This window comes from Myotis myotis, unplaced genomic scaffold, assembly GCF_014108235.1.
Source record: "Myotis myotis isolate mMyoMyo1 unplaced genomic scaffold, mMyoMyo1.p scaffold_m19_p_8, whole genome shotgun sequence".
Classification (NCBI taxonomy): Eukaryota; Metazoa; Chordata; class Mammalia; order Chiroptera; family Vespertilionidae; genus Myotis; species Myotis myotis.
This window is the reverse complement of record NW_023416390.1, coordinates 57,388,318-57,400,812: the sequence shown is the minus strand read 5'-3', so window position 1 is coordinate 57,400,812 and position 12,495 is coordinate 57,388,318.

Here is a 12,495-nt window from a genome sequence, read left to right as displayed (position 1 = left end):
GCTGGGCGGAGCTGTGGGCCACATTTTGTGCCATGGTAGCATCGGCTGCTATTTGGTGGGCTGTTGTTCTGGGGTAGTGGCGGGGCCTGTGTCATACTTGGGGGAAGCCGAGTGTTGCTTTGTGGGCACCAGGTCCGTGGTGCCATTTTTCTGTGCGCATCACAGCAGCTCCTGCATTAAACGTCTGCCCCCTGGTGTTCAGTGCGCATCATAGCGACTGGTCAGACACTTAGCATATTAGCCTTTTAGATATATATACATATTTTTAGACTGAAACTAAGACCCAGACCCTTAGGAGATCTCCATGTTCTTAAAGAAATCTATGAAATTTGTGCTTCTGCTTTAGTTATTATATTTTTCAAAGAAATTAATATCATATTGGAGAAATTAATGACATTCTGGATCATATGACTATCATGCAACTATGACCCTAGTACTCTTTTTTGCTATGTATCTATAAGAAATGCAATTTATTCAAATGCTCTATAATAATAAAAGCATAATATGCTAATTAGACCGGACATCCTTCTGGATGACCTTCCAGACAAAGCCGGGGCTGCAAGGGACGCCTGGGTCCTGGGAGCACGAGGGCCAGTGCCGGCAGCCCTAAGAAGGAAGGCCTACTCTTGCACAAATTTCGTGCATCGGGCCTTTAGTATTATCATAAAAATAATTGAAGGCATCACTGAGGGTCTGTGGGAATTTTTTTGCCTTTTAAAGATGTCTGTTCATTATTCAAGCATGAGAAATACTGACCCAGCTGCATCATAACTTTTCTTGGAGAAGATGAATTAAAAGGCCTTGACATCTGGAATTTGTCCTAATCCCGAGGCCCATAACAAAACCAATACTATGTTCCAAAGATCAAAGTGACTGGATCAGAATAGTAGGGGGTGGAAGAGAAAATCATAACCTGAAGGGGTCACTAAAAATCCTATCAGACCTAGCACCCTTTCCCCCAAACGGTAAACATTTAACCAGTCAGGACAGACACTTATTTATCTTCCAGTTAAACTTTCCCAGGTGTATGAATGACTCATTAATTGTTTATTTTATACAAGACTTTATTGGCCATCTACCATATTCAAGGAACTGTGGGAGCTACACTACACAGGGAGTCCTCAAGCTGCCTACAGTTACTAACCACTTGGGAAAGTTAAGCCAGTCACTCCTGGCACAGAAGGTTACATGCAAACCAATGTGTGGCTATGGGCCAACCATGTGTTAAAAGAGTCGTTACAAAACCATTGCAGAGAGGAAAGATTATTCATTAAAACGACGTTGAAGTACTTGGGGGAAAAAATCCTCTCACATCTTTTCTGAAAATATTTCCAGGAGGAAAAAAAGAGTCAAAAAATGTTTTAATTATAAAATTAATGCAAAGCAAATATAGGTAAATACTTATCTTTGGATGAGAAAAGGACTTTCTAAATAAAAGCTATAGAAAAAAATTAAAAAGATTGGCCGGCTCAATTATGTAAAATTTTTTTCCTAAAAATTTTTTAAAGAAACAATCAAAAGAAGGGCTGGGCAGGGTGGTTCAGTTGGTTGGAATGCTGTCCCATACACAAAAAGGTTGCAGTTTGATTCCCGGTCAGGGCACATACCTAGTTTGCGGGTTCTATCCCTGATCCAGGCGCCTATGGGAGACAACTGATTGATGTTGCTCTCTCACATCAGTATTTCTCTCTCCTTCCCTTCCTCTCTCCCTAAAATCAATAAAACTGTTTTTCTAAAAAAGAGAAAGGGGGGAAAGCCAAGTAGTGAAGCTACTTACAACATACACAGAGTGGCCAGATTATTATGACCACCTGACGTTTGTAGGCAAGTTAGCCGTACACTGCATCGTATGGGATATGGAAGCTGAAGGCCTATACGAACACCTTTGCTGTCTGCAGTTACCAAGATAAAACGTCTCCAATTCACACAGGAACACAAAGACTGGATAGTCAAGCATTGGAAAAAAGTCATGTGGTCCGATGAATCACGTTTCCAGTTGCATCATGCAGATGGCAGAGTGAGAATTTGGCAGAAACAGCATGAAAGCATGCACCCCACATGCATGAGTATCACCCTTCAAGCTGGTGGGGCAGTGTTATGGTTTGGGGCATGTTTTCCTGACATGATTTGGGCCCTTTAATTCGTGTGGAACAACGTCTGAATAGCACTACATACCTAAGTATCGTTGCTGATCAAGTTCATCCTATCATGTTGATGGCGTATCCCAATGTAGATGGCTTCTTCCAACAAGACAATGCGCCATGCCACAGTGCTCGTATTGTGCAGGAGTGCTTTCAAGAACATGAGGGAGACTTTACCTTGCTTAGGTGGCCCCCACAATCACCAGATCTCAATCCAATTGAACATTTGTGGGACGAAGTTAAAAGAGCCATCAGGCAGCTGGTTCCACAACCATCAAATCTCACAGAACTGGACAGTGCTATTCATCAGGCATGGTGTCAGATTCCTTGCATCACCTTTCAACATCTTGTGGAGTCAGTGCCAAGAAGAATCGCCGCAGTACTGACGGCAAAAGATAGCCCAACGAAGTACTGATGGGGTGGTCATAATAATCTGGCCACTCAGTGTATACTCAAAAGGTTAAAATATTTTAGTTTTTTTTTAAAAAAAAACTTGTACAAATCAACAAAATGCACACTTAAATAGAAAATTGAGCAGATGTTATGAATAGCCAAAGACAAAAGTATTACATATGAACATTAGGAAAAAGTTTACAAATTGAAGAAAAGGTAATGCAAACAAAACTGAGATAAAATATTTCACACAATTTGTCAGCAACTGAACATATTCTCTATTGGTAAGACTGATTTTATAAAGGACACTCCATTGCTATAGAGAATGTAAACTGGAAAACAATTTCTTGAAAATAATTAGGTAATATGTATCAAATGTCTTAAAATGTCTATACCGTGGTATACTTTAATCCCATTTTAGGAATTTGTGCTGTGAAAATAGTCATCAATTACACAAAAATTTGTATAAAAGAATAATTAACAATTTTGGAAATGCCAACAATAAAGCATAAGTTGAAAAGAATAAAATTTGAATGTAATATTCCAGTTCCGTAACCCGCATAAACACATGAATCCCTCCCCTCACATATACATACACAAAGATGAAAGACTATAAGAAAATATTCCAGGATGTGCTGTAATTATCTTTGGATCATGGATATGGTTGACACTTACTTTCTTTACACATGTCTGTGTGTTCCAACTTTTCTATAACATTACTTTTATAAATAGAAATAATAAACATTATAAAAATAGAAATTCACCTATTTTTAAAGGGTCTGACAATCATGGAACAAAACCTAATTAGTGAAGAATGTTTATGGATTTATATTTGTGAAGTGGGAGGTAAGGTGTAGAGAATGAAATTCTTATTTGATATGTTTGTGCTCTGCTGTTAGGTCCATTTTGTTCTGAAGAACATTTCCCAGAGGATTCAGCCTTCTCATCCTCTGCCAGCATCTTTGTGAGCATTTCCTTGTAACCTTGATGGCTAGATGGCCACCAGGCCTGATCATGGTCTTGCTCACATTCTGAAGGTGTTTGAGTTTCTAATATACTAACTATGGTTAATTTGTGGATTTTTTAAATTTTAAATACATTTTTATTTATTTCAGAGAGGAACGGAGAGGGAGATAGAAACATCAGTGATGAGAGAGAATCATTGATTGGCTGCCTCCTGCACGCCCCCCACTGGGGACTGAGCCCACAACCCAGGCATGTGCCCTCGACTGGAATGGAACCTGGGACCCTTCAATCCGCAGGCCAACGCTCTATCCATTAAGCCAAACCGGCTAGGGCTAATTTGTGGATTTTTAAAAGCTAGTCCATGTATGAATGCCCAAGTATGATCAAATTAATTTCTTCCTCAAATTAAGCAAATATACTTCAAATATAATCTCAGTAAATCCAGCATTACAGTGGCTTTTCATTTTTAGGGAACATTCTTTTGCCTGATGGGTCCCTCCTGAGCATTGGCATCATAAAGACATTTTCATGGAGAAGAAATCAAATTAATTTTCCAAATTTTTGTGTAGCGCCACTCTACCAATATCCAAAATCCAAAGGCTGCCTTTTTATTAACCTACTTTTTAAAATAAATTACTTTTGCTATTATTTAAAAAGTGTGTTTTTATTGATCCTTTAGAGAGAGAGGAAGTGAGAGGGACAGAGGTAGAAACATCCATGAGAGAGAAACATCAACATGAATTGGCTGCCTCCTTCATGCCCCTTACTGGGAATCGAGCCACAACTTGGCCATGTGCCTTGACCAGGAATTAAACCGGTGATCTCTTGGTGCATGGGACAATGTTAATCCACTGAGCCACACCGGCCAAGCTTATTAACCTACTTTTGTTTAATGAAACTCCAGGGAGCAGCTGCTAAGATTAATTACATATGGCGGAGGACTTGCTGTATGACCTTAGGCAGATAACTTCAAGTTATAGAGCCTAGCTTCTCCACAGGTATGAAGTGAGGAGTGGGTTGCATTTCAGAGGTCTTTCAGTTTTGAAATTCCGCGAGTTGAGTTGGAATTCTTAAGAAACTTGTTTTCTGAAGTTGCTGATACTGCACTGGACGCGGAGCTTAAGATTTCAAGGAACTGACAGGAGGCTAGCGTGACTGGAATGAAAGGGACATGTGGAGAAATGGCCATAGAAGAGGACTGAGGTGGCTGGCCCAATCACAAGGGTCTCACAAGGACTGGGCAAGGGTAGGGATTAAAAGGTCTTAAGCAAGGGAGTGAGTGACAGCTTTGCTTAGGATCATTTATCATTACAATTTATCATGATCCTTTACCCAAGACCTCCACATTCCTTTGTTAACAAAATTTTTTTCCTAATAATTATTTCATACTTCAAATATAATCTTGGTAGAATCCAGCATTACAAAATACACAAGTACTAAAGGATATATTGCATAGTGGAAAGTAAGTTCCAGAAGGACCTGTTGCCCAGCCACCCAGTTCCCTCTCCCTAATGCAAGCTTCTAAGTATGTGTCCCTACAGAAATTTGTAGACATATGAATGCATATGTGTATTCTCTTTTGCTTTAGCAAAGATTAGTAGCATACTGTACACTCTCCTTAGCTTTTCTTTTTTTTAAATCAGCATAACAGTGTATCTTAAAGATTACCAGTCCCTATTGATAAATAGTCTTTGCTATTACAACGAAGTTATTACACGCAAGTTTTGACTACTGTTATTGTGTCCCCACTCAGGGAAGCAAAGACTCACAAAACTTGAAATTTGAAAGCTACCAAAATCTCATGTAGTCCCAGCCATTCTTTTTACATGTGAAAACGTTTGTCCCAAAAAGATCTCCTCAAGGTCTCCCAGGTGGCTCTGACGCTGGATCTGGAGAGCCATTTCTCCACATGCCCCTTTCACTCCAGTCACGCTGGCCTCCCGTCAGTTCCTTGAAATCTTAAGCTCCTCATCCAATGCAGTATCAGCAACTTCAGAAAACAAGTTTCTTAAGAATTCCAACTCAACTCGCAGAATTTCAAAACTTAAAGACCTCTGAAATGCAACCCACTCCTCACTTCAGCTGGGTTCTCCTAAGTACCCTTCAGCCCGATTATACTTTCTGATCATAAAGTTATACACGTTGTAATTAAACACACGTTTTAAACAGTATGCATGGTATGATCCGATCTGTATTCTTTAAACCAGCGTGTATGATGCACAGAAATGAGTTTGGAAGGCTGACAGTGGTAATCTGTGGATGTGGCAATGCGGAGATCATTATACTCTTCCCTTTTTTATAGCTGCTTCATTGAGATATAATTCATACCACACAATTCACTCATTTAAAGTGGAAATTCAGTGGGGAAAGAGAGGAACTTTTTACTGAATATAGTTTTGTAGTTTTTTAGTTTGAAACATGTGAATGTATTGCCTAATACAAACTTTTAATTTAAAAAATAAAATAGAGTGAAAATTCAATGGCATTTAGTAGATTCACAGAGTTGTCCAACTATTTCTGTAATCAATTTTAAAGCATCACCCACCCCAAATAAAACACTATAGACATTAGCAGTCTGTCATCATAATTATGCTTTTTATTCTTAAGTTGTATTTTTCTAGAAGTTTTGCAGCAATTGTTATTTTTATAATAAAAATAAACAAATATAAATTAGAAGTAAAATTCAAATAAACCAATGTTTACTATAAAAATAAATATACAGAGGTAATAGAGAAAAGTATTTCAAAGATGGTAAAATCGCAATTTTACTATTTCTAATAAGTAAGTAGGCATATGTACTTTAGATAATGTCCTATTGGTCTTTTCTATGCGTAGTCATATATATCAATAACATAGTTTTCTTATACTCTTCTTAGTTATATTGTTAACATTTTCAAGGCATTACATATTCTCTGAGAGTATGATTTTTATTTTACTGATTTAAACCTATAGATATACCACAACTTTTAGCACCATCTCATTATTTCCTTAGGATAGATTTCTAAAAGTAGGAAACTATATCCTATTTTCAATTACCAAGTAATTTAAATTGTTTCCAATGGCTTGTCCAGTTCACCACACCCTTTACTCTCTTTGTCACTATACCTCTTATCCTTGCCAATGTGGAAATTTAAAAAATTCTATCTTTTAATTTGCATTTATTTGATTGCTAATGAGGCTCTCCCTTACTCATACATATATCAACTGCTTGTATTTTTCTAATTTTCTTCTCAGTTAATGACCTTTACCTCTTTTTCCATTAGAATATTAGTGTTATTTTTATTGATAAGAGTATAAAGAGCTTTTTTTCTTTTTCTTTCCTGCTGAGCACTGAAGGTAGGAATTCCAATCTATACACACTTTTAAAGATTAACTTGATTTCACTTATTATTTCCCTCATTTTTGCAGTGGAACTGACTCCCTTTCTCAAGGGGACTCTTCAAGTCTGTGGTACCAAAGAAATTCCTAAGGATGAAGGAGGGGGCAGTCTGTAAAATTCCTTATATTTTCATCAAACACTTGTTTGCCAGTTTCATTCTAAAGCTCCCAAAATTGTACTGTATTTATTATCAATAATATAAAACCTGCCTTTGATTTTCCTAAGTAGCCAGATAAGTTGTATTCCCCCAAATTCATCCATCCCTATGAAGGGTAATGTCAACCCCGGGCCAAATGGTACGAGGGTATATGTAAAATGCACCAAGCCTCACTCCACGTCTCTCTTTGACAGACAGGAGTTTTTAAGCCAGTGAACAGTCTGAACTTTAACTATGACTCAGTTCCTCCTAGTGCTCCACCGCAGAGCACAAAAGGTTACCAAATCCTCCAGTTTCCAACACAGAGATCCAATTTGGAACTAAGGTCATAAATGTCTCACTTTTTAACAGCTAAAGATGTTATACTGATCACATCTAAGAAACGAGTTTCTAAATGTGAAAACACTTTAACCTCTTTCTAATGGAAAGGACCTTGAGAGGGAAAAGAAATACAAAAACAGCCAGGAAAAAAGTGTTGATGACAGTGATTATTTCTGGATTTAAAAAAAAAAAAAATGTCCACATAACCTATTTGGTGAAAAGAGTGAGAGGAAAAGGCAATTTATTGATCTCAGTGAAGACACAGCAAAGGTGGTTACACACAACCCCTCATAGAGCTGAGATGCGCCTTCAGTTTGGAAAAGCTTACTCCTGCTGCTAGAGATCTAGGTTCCCTGTTGACAAAAATAAAAATATTTTAAAAGTGTAGATTTGTTGACAAATCAAGTATTCATCAGAAATTCTTCCACTGTGAATTGTCTGCTTCCACTTGATTTTCAGTTATGTTTCAGGCACCAGTAACACTGAATAATCAAACACAGCCTGAATTAGGTACTATTTGATTGTGAAAAATTTTTAAATTGCTTTATATATTAACAGTCATCACTCTTCAGCCATTGAAGTACAGTGGTGGGGTTTTCTGTTCTGAATGCAGGGATACTATTTAAAAATAAACTTCAGCCCTGACTGGTTTGGCTCAGTGGATAGAGTGTTGGCCTGCAGAAGCAAGGGTCCCAGGTTCAATTCCGGTCAGGGGCATGTGCCTTGGTTGCGGGCACATCTCCAGTGGGGGGTGTGCGGGAGGCAGCTGATTGATGTTTCTCTCTCATCGATGTTTCTAACTCTCTATCTCTCTCCCTTCCTCTCTGTAAAAAATCATTAAAATATATATTTTTTAAAAAAAATAAATAAATAAAAATAAACTTCAGCCATTATGTTGTTCAATTCCTTCATATTTCAACAAGCATCTCTAAAACAATGGGCATTTGCTTACCCAATCATAACGTCGTTATCACACCTAACAAAATTAATGGATTCCTAACAAAATTAATGATTACTTGGTATGTCCAATCCCCAGGTCAGATTCTAATTGCCTAGATTTTCTCAGAAAAGTCTTTTATCAAATGAGAATCTGGATAATGGTTACCTATATCATTTGGTTGTATGGCCTTTTAGTAAGTCTCCTTTAGTTTTTGGATCAGTTCATCCTCCCCGTCTACCCAACCCTCTTATTTTTGTTTCTGTTGTTGTTGATGATGATGGTTCCATTCCAGTCAGGGCATATGCCCAGGTTTCAGTCCCTGGTAAGGTAGGAAGGAGGAGAGAGAAAAAGGAACATTGATGTGAAGGTGTAACATCCCTACCTTACAAGGTTATGCTTTCAGAATCAATGTTTCTCTCTTTCTCTCCCTTCCTCTCTCTCTAAAAATCAATTAAATATATATATAAATAAATATAAATATAAATACACACACACACACACACACACACATAGAGGCTTAAAGAATTTGAGTGAATTCCCACAAAAGAGGTAGTTAATCAGTACAATGTAGAATTCAGGTCTTTTAATCCCATTCTAGCACACTCCTTCCCATATATCATGTTGTCATGCCATCATTTTACAGTATTTATGATTTTAGCAATCTGGTGGTTCAGAAAATGTTTTTTTTAAAAAAAAAAAAAAAAAAAACACTTATACCCTACTTCTTCGATGTTTGTTTACATTTAAAATTCTTCGTATTTTCATAGTCAGAATTTAGAATTTGTAGCTTGCTTTTCCTCATTGCCTGCCCCATTGAAGTTACTCTATAAATGTTACTTTCTGAAAATATACCAAAATTAATTGAAAATCTCAAGTTTTTCAAGAATAAAACAAAGCATAAAATCTTATAGCAGATCAATAAAAAGTTCTAGTGCTTCCACTAGAATTTGAAGCAAAACTAATAAAAATGCACATTCAGCAAAAATTAGGATCAACTATTAAAAACTTAGAAGACCTCAAAAACAAATTCACTTGCTGTAACCTATTTTAGTTAAGCAGAGCTTATACTAGTATCTTTCTATTGGTGATAAAATTAGTACAGGAAATAAAGTGTGGCCATTGGTAATCTAGATGTTCCCAGGAAGCACAAAGGTGGAGAAGACACAGGGGAAAAGAGAGTGGAAAACACATCCTTTCTCCTCTATTTCTTACAGGCTCCAGAGAAAGAACCAAAAGTTAAAGCCATTTCAATAGCTCCAGCTTTGTCCTTTTTATTATTTTTTAATAGATTTTTAAAAATATGTTTTTATTGGAGAGAGAGAGAGAGAGGGAGGGAGAGAGAAACACTGATGTGAGATTGGCTGCCTCCAGTACTCACCCCAACTGGGGTCCTAACCCAAAACCTGGGCATGTGCCCTGACCAGGAATCCAACTGGTGACCTTTCGGTGCATGGGATGATGCTCAACCAACTGAGCCACACCAGCCAGGGTGAGCTTTGTCCTTTCTAAAAAGTCAACCAACAAAGCATTTTTTAAAACCAGTTTTAGCTCATAGGGACTCATTATTCAAATGTGCTATATGCAAACTTCCTGTCTTCTAGAATTCTGATGAGAAATAGTTGCTTTCAAACAACACAACTTCCTCACATAAAAATGACAAATTCTTGGCCACATTTTCCCCACAGCCCTTATAAGGTTGTTAAACCAGAGGTCACAAACTCTTGGGAGTTTATTTCAGTCCTTAATCTATCTGAAGAGATTTAAAAAATATTATTTGTTACCGTGGAATATCTGCAGGATTGCTGCTGATTTTTTTTTTTTAAAGAAAGAGAAAAAGCCACTTGTTTTGAAAAACGTGTTTTTAAAATAATTTTATAGATTGCAGATTTTGTAAATGATCCTGTTAATTGTTGGGAGGGGGTTCTCAACCTTGTTAATGTCCCCTTAGCATTAGGCTTTTGTTCCCCCGCATTGGAATATGTCATTTTCTCCAGCAGACTGCATTTCTAGGGTATAATTGCTGTCTCGATGTAAAAGACAACTCATGTGCATAAATTTCCACTCATGAAAACAAGCCTCCGCCGCCCCTACTTTTAATGCAGATGTGATCGGGGGGGGGGGGGGGGGTAGGTAGAGTTGCCCTTCCTTCCCCAAGCAAAAGGAACAGATTACACATTAAATATTGTCTTTGGAACCAGGTGCACAGAAACAACCAATTACCTAGACAGCTCATCAAGTCCTGATATGTTTACCACATTGTTTTTGTTTTCTCTTTAAACATTTGGGGAATTATTCTGAGGCTTTCATTTCTCTTTAATGAACAAAATATGCTTGTTAATAAAGGCCCCTTTTGTGTGACTCACTAACAGTTGACTCACAAAAGCCTTTTAAAACCATGTTTGAAAGTTTCTGAACTGAACTGGATAGAGTTCCTGAGAAGACGAAGCCTTCTTACTACAAAGAAGGACCCTGCTTCTGGTTCTTCTCTTTGCTAAATAATCAATATCTCGAGACTACTTGAAGGAGGAGAAGGGACATGAATTTGTGAAGAAGGGAGGGGGAGGGAGGGTGCTTCTGTCCCTCCTTTTCATATGTTTTGATTGTGCATCCTTAAAGGACTTGTATACATGGGAATGTATCAGATTTCGGTCCCTGGTCATTAGATCATCTTGAATTTTTATGCATGTCATTACTTCTTAGGGTTTTTAATGGAAAATGCTGATGCATCCAAGACCTCTTTTAAGACTTGTTTCTGTTATTCCAAGAGACTTTTACCACTTCCTGAGGAGGGGCTGTTTTAGATTTCCACAAAGCCATTAACCTCCCAAAGAATGTGAAGCATAAATAGAGTGGCGTGGCAGCAGAGATGTAACTGGTGCAAACTATTCGGAAGGTTGGAGGCAGGAGGCTTTGTGGCGGGCATGCTTGACAGTGGAAGGAGATGTTTTTGGAAACCCCGTGGAAAGGCTCAGTGGTAAATGGCCTGGCGATGGATCATCTGCTGGTGGAGTGGGGAAGCAGGCCCCCCTTGCTGAGAGTATCCCAGCCATTAAACTGTTTACCCTCCAACCTTCCGTTGGAAGCTAGGGGGAGCTTTAAGCAAAGTAGGTGAAAAAAGCAGGGAAAAAAATCTGTGTGTGTGTGTGTGTGTGTGTGTGTGTGTGTGTATGGGACCACGGGGCAGAAACAAACTGTAAGTCTTATGTTTTTCTTTTTAATAAAACAATGTGAGACATTTTAGAGAAAGTGAAACTTTCAGACGCAGGAGTAGAAAAAGAACTTGAAATCGTCAAGAATACTGCAAGTTATTCCCATACATTATAGTCGAATTGGAACTGTGGAAGGCAACTTGATATTATAGTGCAGAATTACAAGTGCACATGCCCTTTGACCTTGCAATTCCATTCTAGGAATATTTCCTGCACATATCCTCACCCAATGTGCAATGATGTACATACACGGTTTTCATTCTAGCACTATATGTAAAAGGCAAAGGTTGAAAACAACCTAAATGTATTAATAGGATACTGAGTCCCTAATGTATGATACATCCTTACAATGGAACACTATGAAGCTTTTTTTTTTTAAAGGAAGTTCTTAATATATTGATATGAGCTCCTCAATATAGTAGAAACTGGATTGAGGGGAGCAAAGCTCAAGAAATTGGGTCATATGCTACCATTTGAGTTTTAAAAAGAAGAGTCATACAACTATACTGGCTGGTATAATTGGACAAAAATTCTTGGAGTGGTAGGTGGTGGGGGAGTGGGTGATGGAAGCAACTGAAAGACGGAGACGGGAATAAGATGTTTCACTACTCTGAGTAGCAAAGAAGCTCAAAGTTTAAAAAAAACAAGTTGCTAGGTCTGAAGTGAGGCAGTCCTGGTGCTGTGCATGGGTTCTAGCACTTTCTGACTCTATAACCTCGGTCTTCTTTTCTTTAAGTGGAGGAGATACTGCTACCTGCCTCCTGAGGGAGCTGAGGATATTAGACACGAGCACATAGGGCATGCAGGGGAGGTGGTACCGGGCCTGGGTATGTGCGGTTACCACCACGCTTCTTATTAATCTTACCACCACCTTTCTCACAAATAACTGGGTATTTGGGGGAGACGGGGGAAGTGACAGTGGGAGTTATGGAAGTGATTACTATCCCAGAGCGTCTTCAGTTCCAAAGGGGCTGCTGGAGGAGTCAATG